Below are 12,143 nucleotides of genomic sequence, written 5' to 3'. Positions count from 1 at the left end.
ACGCTTCACCTGCCTACTCCGTCAAAGTACGATGGAGACCCCAAAACTTGTAGGGGTTTTCTTACTCAATGCTCAGTTCATTTTGAGCTCCAACCTCAAAATTTTTCTACCCATCGTTCCAGAGTGGCCTATCTTATTTCATTGTTTTCTGGACAAGCTCTCGCATGGGCTTCCCCTCTGTGGGAAAGAAACGATCCATTGTTACAGGATAGTGCCGAATTTATTTCCACGTTCCGAAGTGTATTCGATGAACCAGGTCGTGTTATTTCCGCTGCATCCAGCATTCTCCGTCTTCGCCAAGGATCTCGCACTGTGGCTCAGTACGTCATTCGATTTAGGATCTTAGCCTCTGAACTTCAGTGGAACACTGAAGCACTAGTTGCCGCCTTCTGGCAGGGGCTTTCCGATAAAATTAAAAACGCACTGACTTCACAAGAACTACCCTCCTCTTTAGAAGATTTGATCTCTCTTTGCCATCGGGTAGACCTGAGGTTTCGTGAAAGAGAACCTGAGAAAACAACTTCGGTTAAAACACCTCCTCTCTCAAATCCTCAATTTCACCCAGCTTCATCTCCGGTGATACCCATGGAGATAGGTCGCTCCAAATTAACTTTAGAGGAGAGGGACCGAAGAATAAAGAATAGACTTTGTATCTATTGTGCCGATTCTACGCATATGCTCAATTCTTGTCCCAGGAGATGCCGGGCTCTAACCAATACTGGGGAGATAAGGTTAGGGTTCCTGCAGTCCTCTCCATCGTCTATGAAATCTAAAGTCTGCGCTTTTGATGTGACTATTTCCTTTGCTACCAAAACCTTTGAGTCACAGGCATTGATTGATTCCGGAGCAGCAGGAAATTTTATTTCCAAATCATTAGTAAATCAATGGTCTCTACCAGTGATTACCTTAAAAACACCCATTACTGTGACGGCTATAGATGGATCACGTCTCATCAACAGTCTCATCACCCAGAGTACGTCTCCAGTAACCCTTCAGATTGGTGCCCTGCATCATGAAGAAATATCGTTTTTGATCCTTCCTGTTACGACAAGTCCGATTGTCTTAGGCCTTCCATGGCTTCAGTGTCACTCTCCCCAGATTGACTGGCGCACTCCTCGAGTTACGTCTTGGGGAACTGAATGTCATCATCGTTGTCTCTCCCAAGTGGTTTCATTCAAAAGACAGCATTCGTCTATTCCTCCAGGTCCTCCTCCACAAGATCCTTCATCTACGGATCTGTGTGATAAAGTTCAGTCTGAACGCCTTCCTCCTCATCGGGCGTTCATGACGTCATCGGACGTTGAAGATGGATCTCAGGAGTCATCTTCAAAAAGTCAAGTGCTGGTGGTTCACGGTCACCATCCGTCTTTTCCGGAATTTCCTGCCCTCCCGCCCACCCAAGTTCCTGCGGTGGAAACTGTTTGTCAGACCTTTAAAAATATCTGGTCTCAGGTCAAAACCTGTTTAAAGAAGACATCTATCAAATATAAATCTTTCGCTGATAAGAAGAGGCGGGCTATTCCACCACTAAAAATTGGAGATCGTGTCTGGTTATCCACAAAAAATATTCGTTTGAAGGTTCCATCCATGAAATTCGCCCCTCGTTTTATTGGTCCATATAGGATCATTCAAGTTATCAATCCAGTATGTGTGAAACTCCTTCTTCCTAAGAGTCTTCGGATTTCTAATGCCTTCCATGTATCTTTGCTCAAACCTCTTATTATCAACCGTTTTTCAACTCCTCCCTCAGCTCCGCAGCCAGTTCAAGTTCATCAGGAGGAGGATTTTGAGATTACCGAGGTACTAGATGCAAAAATTTCGCGAGGAGTCCTCCACTTCCTCGTTCATTGGAAGGGCTTTGGTCCTGAGGAGCGCTCTTGGATCAAAGCTGAAGATCTTAATGCTCCTGCCCTTTTGAAGAAGTTTTACTCCAAAAATCCGGACAAGCCCGGTTCCAGGCGTTCTGTGCCCACCTTTAAAAGGGGGGGTACTGTCACTCACCGGACCGTGAGTGCCTCTTCCCGGACATTTAGGAACCGTGGTCGTCCACCATCCTGAGGGTCTGCGCATGCGCAGCCCTTTTCTATACTTCAGTGTATACCCCTTTAACTTAATTGGCAGATCAGGCAACCTCCCTATATTAAGCACCTGTGGTCACCACCACATTGCCTGATCTTGGAGTCTCATTCCTCATGAGTCTCTGAAGGTGTTCCTGTATTACTCGTGTATTCAGCGCTGCTGATTCCTGTGGTTTCCAAACCACTTCTACTTCTGTGGTTCCATACCACTTCTACCATCAACTGTATCATCATGACTGTTTGCTGATTCCTATCCGCTGCCTCCGTGCACTACAGTCTTCTACACCACTTCAACGTTATTTTATATCAATGTGACTGTTTGCTCATTGCTATCCGCTGCCTCCGTGCACTCCAGCTTTTACCTCACTCACCTGCTTCTCATCAAGTCTGTTTGCTGATTTCTATCCGCTGCCTCCGTGCACTACAGTCTCCTGCTTGCAACTCGCCTGTGTTCAACATCGTGACTGCCAGCTGACTACTATCCGCTGCCTCTGTGCACTACAGTCTCCTGCTTGCAACTCGCCTGTGTTCAACATCGTGACTGCCAGCTGATTACTATCCGCTGCCTCCGTGCACTACACTCTCATCTCATCTTTGCTGTGACTTCCTCGAGACTGCCGCTTTTCATTACCATCTGCTACACTTCGTGATCTACAGCTCCTGCCCTGCGCTGCACTCCTGTTTCCCATCGCTGTTGGTTCCTGTGGTTGCTACTGGTTACCTCCGTGTGCCGCTGAGTCCTGCCGCTGTGGTCAGCGCTATCGTCCATCTCCTGCTGATCCACTCTCCACGCCTTCACGTGTTCCACTGGTCTCTACCCTCCTGTCAGCATTGGATTTGTATCTCTTCTACTACCCTCTGCTGGATCATCTCCGTTCTCCTGGGTTTCCTATGAGTCCAGTTCCACGTGTTGCTGACTCCTGTGGATTCGTGTCCCTGTCGGTCTACTCACCTGTGCGCTGCACCTGCTAGACCGCTGCTTCTCCTATCCAGGGACTTCCTATTCAGTCGGTCTCCAGCCGCTCAGGTACCGCTGCAATCCCATCTGACTGCTACTGCTGAACCACGGTATGCATACTTCTCATTGACTGTGCTGTGTATTGCATATCTTGCTGGACTGTGTTTGGTTCTCTCTGGAGTCTGCTATCCGCTGAGTCTATTGCCATCATTGACTGTGTTATCATTGTGCTGGACTACTTCAAGAGACTTTCTAGATTGCAGACCTGATCAGTCATTTACATATATATATATCTATATTGTGCATATTACTGTGGATCGTGTATAAGGTGCCTGTGTATATCCTGTGTTGCAGTCTTCCCCCGTGCACCCCCTCACATATATATTCAGTGGTACAACTTGCTGATGTCAGACCACTGATCCCTGTTTCCGGTATCACCTGTTCCATTATCCTCTCACATAGCAGTGGTACAACTTGCTACCGCAGACCACTGACTACCTGGATACCTCCACTTGGATTCCATTCCTTCACTCAGACAGCGGTACAACTTGCTACCCGCAGACCGCTGACTCTCATCACCTCCTTGTTTCTGTTGGACATTCCTCCTCACTATAGCAGTGGTACAACTTGCTATCGCAGACCACTGACTACCTTCACGTGTCCTTGTCCATACAGTTCCTTGTGTATCATTACTTCATTATTACCAGTGTTGCTAGTCATAGACTTTCCTGAGCATCTCATCGGCCATCATTTCATGTTCCGTGATCACCCAGCTACCAGAGTACCCTATTACCATCTACATTGCTCTGGTAAGCCTACCATCTGGTGATCCCTGGGTAAAGACTCCTAGTGCCCGTGACACTGACACTAGCAAAAGTCATAATATCATCATCATCATTTATTTATATAGCGCCATTAATTCCGCAGCGCTGTACAGAGAACTCACTCACATTGGTCCCTGCCCCATTGGAGCTTACAGTCTAAATTCCCTAACATACATATACACAGACAGAAAGACAGAGAGACTAGGGTCAATTTTGATAGCAGCCAATTAACCTACTAGTATGTTTTTGGATTGTGGGAGGAAACCGGAGTACCAGAAGGAAACCCACGCAAACACAGGGAGAACATACAAACTCCGCACAGATAAGGCCATGGTCAGGAATTGAACTCATGACCCCAGTGCTGTGAAGCAGAAGTGCTAACCACTAGGCCACCGTGCTGCCCATAATAGCCCATGCATGGCTTATTGCTGGTTTCCCTGACTTCCAAAAATGGCAAGCTCTCGTAAATGATGTTATGGACCATGAACACTACATGTACACCATACTTGCCTACTCCCCTGGAATTGCCGGGAGGCTCCACCCGGACTCCCCGTAAGAGTAGGCATCCCTCCCTGATCCTAATAAATGCCGAAATTCACGGCATTTAATATCGGGGCGGGGCTTAATTGCATCATTAATGCTGTGAATTTAGGCATTTTATAGTGGGGTGTGGCTATGGTGACGCAAAGAGGTCACCACTAGCCCCTGTCACGTGACCTGTCCTCCCGGAGGGCAGAGTCCCAGTCGGCATCCACGGTTAGAGGTGCCAATCATAAATATTATAATATATGGCTTCTATGGTACAAGTCCAAGTATAGAATACATTCTATAAACGGAGAAGTTTATGTGCCTCCTGCCTAGTATATCCACAGGCTTCTCTTTCTGGGTCCCTGGTCAGCATTGTCTGCGCATCCACCTGTTTATGTGTTGTCCTGAGCTATGTTATTTTACGTGTAGGAATTCTGTTTTATATGTTTGTTAGTTTGTCCGCTAACACAGCTATTTATGTTCCCAATCTCTGTACTGGAACAATTGCTATTATGTCAGCCCTTTCATCAATGAATGTTTATATCCTAGAGTTAACAATTCACCTTACGTGTTACTCTAATTTTCCTTGAGAACCTGCATAACTAACATGTTAATTCATTGATTAGATTAGCAACTGCTTGTTAACATAACATATGTCAATTTTTTTTTTAATTATTATTCTAATTGTTGTTTGTGTAATAAAAATCTTCCAATTAAAAAACACATGATTCAGCAAAAAAATAAAAACAGCCAAGCATTGATAACGTGTGACATTACTGCGTTGAAAATGTATGAAAATGATTTGAAAAGCAGAGAGTATTTCAAACATTCACACAAGTTTAAAGGATGCACTGCTTTTAATATATAAAAGAATGCAACTACTGCTGTGGTAGAAGAATCCTATAGCTGAATAATCAAATCTCCTTGACGAAATGGCCCTATAGCAATCTCCCTCTGTTGGTCTTTAAGATGAGTTGAGTGTTGTCAGGTGTGCAGGTGAACAGCCAATCATCCCATTAGTTGACGAGGTTGTGAATGGTGTGTTTGGTCATCACTATCCTCCGTGAGTTACACTTGGCCTTGAATAGATGCAAACCTTACGTCTGAGAAGCAGCGTCCTTCTGTGTGCGCTGGAACTAAAATTGCTCGTATCTGCTTGGGAACGTCTTTACTGTACATTGCCTATGTGCATACGCCCTTTCCCCTCTCCATTCCACCCCTGAAATCATAGGCTGTCGAAGATAAATTAGACGTTGCTGTGTTCACTGCCGTATAGTCCTGTTCTGGGCATGAGCAGAACGATTTTACGCAAAATATTCCACGTATCGCCATTTACATTCCTTAATGTATCAGGCCCATAGTACCTGCAGCCTTTTCTTTTACATGGTCACAGTAACCTCAGTGACTACTTATATACTTATAATTTACAGCAGGGAGCACATGCCTGCCTTCAGAGGTCAAGCAATGGTAATAGCAATGGTAATTACATTGCCTGGGTGTCACCCTCGACTCCTCTCTGTTTTTTGCCCCCCACATTCAATCCTTTGTCCAAGCTTGTTGCTTCCAACTGCACAACATCACCCGCATTTGGCCCTTCCTCTCTCAGGATGCCACCAAAACTATCATCCACGCACTCATCTCCCGCCTAGATTATTGCAACTTCCTCCTTACTGGCCTCCCCCACTCCCATCTCGTCCCCCTCTGCTCTATACTCAATGCGGCTGCAAGACTCATCTTCCTTTCACGCCGCTCCTCCTCTGCCTCCCCTCTCTGCCTTGCCTTACACTGGCTCCCCTTGCCGTACAGAATCCTTTTCAAACTCCTCACCACCACTTACAATGCTCTCCCCCAGTCTACTGCCCCTACATCTCTAACCTCTCCATTCACACTCCTGCCCGCTCCCTGCACTCGGTCAATGACCGTCGCCTCTCCTCCACTCTGATCAACTCTTCCCACTTTATAATCCAAGACTTCTCCTGCGCTGTCCCCCTTCACTGGAACGACCTCCCTCACTCCATCCGTCTTTCTCCCAATCTGTGCTCCGTCAAACGGACACTTAAAACTCACCTGGTCCTCAAAGCCTACCAAACATCGACTTAACCCCCTCATCTCCTCCGCTCGTTCTCCCCTCTCTCCTCCTGGCCCCCTTTTTCTCTCCCCCATGCTTCAACTGGCTCCCCTTGTGCCTGTTCTGTTCATCCTCCCTTAGGATGTAAGCTCACATGAGCAGGGCCCTCTTCCCTCTTGTCTTCCTACCTGTTCTTCTGCTCAGTCTTTACTGCATTAGCCTGCCTGGAGTTTCTGAAGTATTGGTATTATTTGTTTATTGTTTAGTAATGTTTCACCCTGTATAGTATACTGTTTGTACTGTGTACGGCACCGCGGAAATCTTGTGCCGACTAACAAATAAAAGATAATAATAATAATAATTATTATTATTATCATTGATTTGTCAGACACCATAGTACCCGGCAGGACGGTGTTTGGTAAATGTGTAATTAGTGAGTTGTTGTATTGTTTAGTGTATAGGGACAAGGCAGGCGGCTGGGACTGAGTTATTAATGAAGTGTAATTGAGGTGTCAGGGTTGAGTTGATTTTAATTTTTTGCTATTGGGACCAGTAATTTCGTGTTTGCTGCTAAATTTAAATATCATTTACAGATATAACGTTTGCTGAGAGATTTCACTTTTGAAAAGTTCTCAGAACCAAAACTGCATTTTTTTCTGGGAAAATCGTAATGTTATTATCATTATCCTTTATTTATAAAGAGCTGACAGATTACACAGCGCTGTACATTGAGGGGATTGAGACACAAACAAACTACATACAATGACACGAAACAGGTAAAGATGGCCCTGATCAGATGAGCTTACAATCTAAGAGGTGTGGATATTGCTGGATACATAAGACAATGGAACAACAATTGGAGCTGTTGGTGGGGAAAGTGTGTGTGGTTACTGTACGGTGGGAACATTATCAGCCACCAGTGATGAAGCCGCCATCTATGATGGTAACGGTAATGTGGCATAGTTGAAATAAGAAGAGACAATGGAAGGTGGAGACATGAAAGATGAACTAGTCATTGTAGAAATCTTAAGTCAGATGCTGACAACCATGACCGTCCTAAACAATTTATCTTTTGAGCTTCCTTCCTCTTCTGGTTCTGGAAAAGGTTTTTGCTCTTGCGAAAGAGTAGCTGAGTGTAGCCCGGAAGTTTTCCTTTTCATCATGCTTGTTACTTACTTCCCAGCTGCTGCCACCAGAGAAGCAGCAGAGACTGCCAAATCAGGCATAGAGATGGCAACAGCAATGATATTTGACAATACTGACAGTAACGGCAGTTGACAGTGATGATAGATGACAGCAAAGAAAGGTGACCTAAAAAACAGTTGATAGCAATGGCAGTTGATAGTAATGGCAGTTGACAGTGATGACAGTTGACAGCAATGGTAGATGACATTTGACAGTAATGACAGTTGACAATGATACCAGATGACCATTGATAGTGCTGACAGTTGACAGTGGTGACAGATGACAGTAATGACAGTTAATAGTGCTGACAGTTGACAGTAATGGCAGTTGAGAGTGATGTCAGCTAACAATTGACAATAATGGCAGTTGATAGTGCTGACATTTGACGGTAGTGACAGTTGAGAGTAACAGCAGTTGACAGTAATGACAGTTGACAGCAATGATATTTGACAATACTAGATAGATGACAGCAAAGAAAAGTGACAGCAAAAACAGTTGATAGCAATGGCAGTTGATAGTGCTGACAGTTGACAGTGATGCCAGATGACAGTTAATAGTGCTGACAGTTGACAGTGATGCCAGATGACAGTTGATAGTGCTGACAGTTGACAGTGATGCCAGATGACAGTTGATAGTGCTGACAGTTGACAGTGATGCCAGATGACAGTTGATAGTGCTGACAGTTGACAGTGATGCCAGATGACAGTTGATAGTGCTGACATTTAACAGTGATGACAGTCGATATCATAGAACGGTGACAGCAAAAACAGTTGATAGTAATGACAGTTAACAGTAATGACATAATTGACAGTGATGACAGTTAACAGTAATGACAAAAATATATAAACCAATGTGAAATAAAAGGCCTTTTTTCAGATTGGTATATATATTTTTGATTTGTTTGCTAAAAGTGTGATGACACTTTATATGTGAAAGGGAAAAGATTAAGAAATGCTGGTTTCTGCTCTTTCTATACTGACGGTAATGAACGTTGGCAGTAATGACATTTGAACTCTCTGGGCCCAGCAGCTAAACTGAGATAGTAATCAAAAGAACTTCTAAAGAATGCTTCATTGTGTGATGACGACTACACAGCCTCTAGGTGTAATCACTGACTTCACAAATATTAAACTGATTATTATGTATTAGAAGATGATTACGTCAGCGGTATAGTATATAGCTGATCTAATGTGCAGCCACCTCTAACTGCCATCCGCATAATGCTGTTTTGCAATATTTACAAAAGAACATGCAAATATACAGAGAATAAAAGTGTTTTTCACAAATAATACACTATATTCACAATAAGCAATATATGTCCCACTTGACGGTGAAGTCAGCTGGGATCGTTGGAGTGGTTTCCTTGACTGTGAACAAGAAAATATCTAATGCACACTTTTCTGGTGAAATATCAAATGAAGCATCAGTTGTATATAATAGGGTGGAGATTCTTACTTTATGTACACATAGTTGAAATAACATTCAGTTGTTAAACAATAGACCTATAGAGGAGCTCGTGACCAAGAACTAAATGTATTATCATCGAATCACATGAATTGCAGTTTTCAGGTTGTTAGACGGCTTTTCTTTTAATATGAACCTGACACCTGGCTTCTAAAAGGTCATGTGACTTCCACGAACCTGAGAATAAACACAAACATACTTGACATAGGTGTCAATGACTCCTACTTAAAAAAAAAGGAAGTGCAAGATACATTTGCGGTTTCTCATTCATTCTCGCATGCTTGCTGATCTGTCTTACTTCCTGGTATTATGTTACGAAACAGACAGTGTGATTGCTTGTGACAACCAACATTCATTCTGCCTAATGAAAGTCCAATCAGATTTATATTGGGCAATTGTAAAAATCATCCTTGCATTTGTGGGACATCATCAACTGAATAAAAAATGTTTATGGCCCACTGCGAAGTGGTCCTTCATCTCAGTGACCTGACAACAGAATTTTTTTAAAAAATTGAGCTTGCAATCAGATGCAAAAAAATATAAAAACACTGGAACGAGAAGTGCCGATACCTCTACAACTGCCATAACAGAATTTGCTATATATTACAGTGATGGATCTTTAAATATTTGCTGTTAAACCTTAACTGAAATTTATTTATTTGTGCATTTTTGTACAAGATTATTTTACGTTTATTTATGTTATTGTTGTACGGTTACGCGTGGAGTGCAGTTCTTAGTGTCAGGCATTAATCAGAGTTGCCTTTTGGATGATGAAAATCAGGACTGTCCCAAAAGAAACTGGGATTAGTGGCAAGTGTGCTAATGGAAAAAAAAAAAGATAAAAATCTTTGCTTCATTTTGGGATCTCTGTAGATTGCAGACTACAGAAGTTGATTACTTTGCATTTCTTCCCAGAAAGATGATATAAATATCACACTGAATGGAAAAGCTGATGATCTCTGAACAGCACCTACAATAAACACATAATCAGCCTGTCACTGCAGCACTAAGATGGACTTTGGATTTTAAGATAACGGGAATCACATTTATTTCCAGGGTTGTTGCCAAGCAATGGAATTCCCACTGTATGGTCAAAACTTTGATTTCACCTATATCTCTTGGATATAAAGCATACTTGCCAACATTTTTATTTTTTCTTCCGGGAGATGCCGGCTGGGACGTGGGCGTGCAGGGGGCGGGGCTGCGAAATCGCGTCATTTTGGCCCCGCCCCCGTGACGGAATGACGCAAATCGCGTCATTTTACAGTGGGGGCGGGGCTAAACGCCGCGATTCCGGGTGAATCGCGGCGTTTAAACTAAATTTTTCCCCCTTCCTATCAGGGAGATTGCCACACTCGTCCGGGAGACTCTCGCAAAATGCGGGAGTCTCCCGGACAATGCGGGAGAGTTGGCAAGTATGATATAAAGTATTTTGTAAGAGACACAGACCTGAGTAAGGGGGCTACACTATTCCGATTGAAATGCATACTTATATTAGACCCTAACATCGTTGTGAGATATACTGTATGTTTTCCCAACACGTAGAAGTTATTTATAACCCTTTAGGGGGCCCCAGACAACCCCCTGGGCACAGGCAAACCGAGGGGGGATTTGCTATTGCCCGTAAACCCCCCTCCAAGCCTGGGGCACTGTATAATTGAGGTGACTGGACCCTACCCCCGCTTCACATGGCTCTGCTTGAAAAGGGATAGCTGTGTGCACCTAACAGTAGTGCATGCAGCATTGCCCATGTCTATTATAGGGATAGGAAGGGGGGTATTCAATTGACGGCGTGATCGCCGAAAATCGAGCGCTCGAAAAATATTACCATTAATACGGTAATCTGCACGTAAAAACCGAGAGCTGCGAGCTGAAATTCAGCGAGTAATTACCATATTAACGGTAATATTTTTCGAGCGCTCCATTTTCGGCGATCACGCTGTCAATTGAATATGCCCCGAAGAGTTAGAGAGCAGCCAAGCACTGTCTAAAATTATAGCCACGCCCCCATGCATGCTGGTCACACCCACTGGTTGCGTGGTGTGGAAACCCCCTTCTACAAATCCTGCGTTTGCCCCTGCTGGGATTGTGGCAGCATCTCTCCCCCTTCCCAATCCAAGGAGCACTAATCCATCAGGTTTTTTTTATTTTACATAATATTTATGTTTTATCCCTACTGATATAATCACTTCACTCTCATTGATCGTCAGTCACTGTACACAACAACTTGAGGAGAGAGTTTGGAATGATCCAAATCTCAAATGACTTCTATCACCAGGAGGAATATCATTGTCATTGTATGCCAGTGATGGGCAACCTGATACACGTCAGGGGCGGCATGGTGCTGGCCCTCTAATTTTAAAAAGGGCCGCACATCACTCTTAATCTCAATAAGAAGTGAAACCAATACATTTATCAAAGAAAGAGAAACCTGTCTGTAATATTAATATTAATATATGTAATAACATATCAGCAGTACAAGTGTTACAGATGATAACAAACATATCTGACAAGAGGTGGAAGTAGCTGGGGGCGCACATAAAGGCTCAGGGGGGGCGCACATAAAGGCTCGCGGGGGCGCACATAAAGGCTCGGGGGGGCGCACATAAAGGCTCGGGGGGGGCGCACATAAAGGCTCGGGGGGGGGCGCACGTAAAGGCTTAGGGGGGACGCACGTAAAGTCTCGGAGGGCCGCCTGTTGACCATTACCGTTGTATACAAAACAAAGCTGCAAATACAAAGTTGTGCTGTATGGTGAGAGGTGTCCAGCGAGAGACTTACTCAGCCATTTTTGCAAGTGGTCACTTAGAGACCTGTAATTCACCCTGTGTATTGTGTCCTTGTACTCGTTAGTCAGGCCCCCATTAAAGGTAGGCTTTTGGTATTATGTCCTGTGAATTTCTTGTCTGTTTCTTCTTTACTTCTCTGTTTGTAGTTGTGAGTGTCATAGACAGAGTAGAACACTGCATCTAGTGTTAGAGGTTAATGTTGTGCAGGATACCCAGTGGCGCACGCAGGGGGGGTTTCTGAGTCTCTAG

The sequence above is a fragment of the Mixophyes fleayi genome, chromosome 1 (assembly GCF_038048845.1).
Source record: "Mixophyes fleayi isolate aMixFle1 chromosome 1, aMixFle1.hap1, whole genome shotgun sequence".
NCBI lineage: Eukaryota > Metazoa > Chordata > Amphibia > Anura > Limnodynastidae > Mixophyes > Mixophyes fleayi.
Note: the sequence above shows the minus strand (reverse complement) of the source record.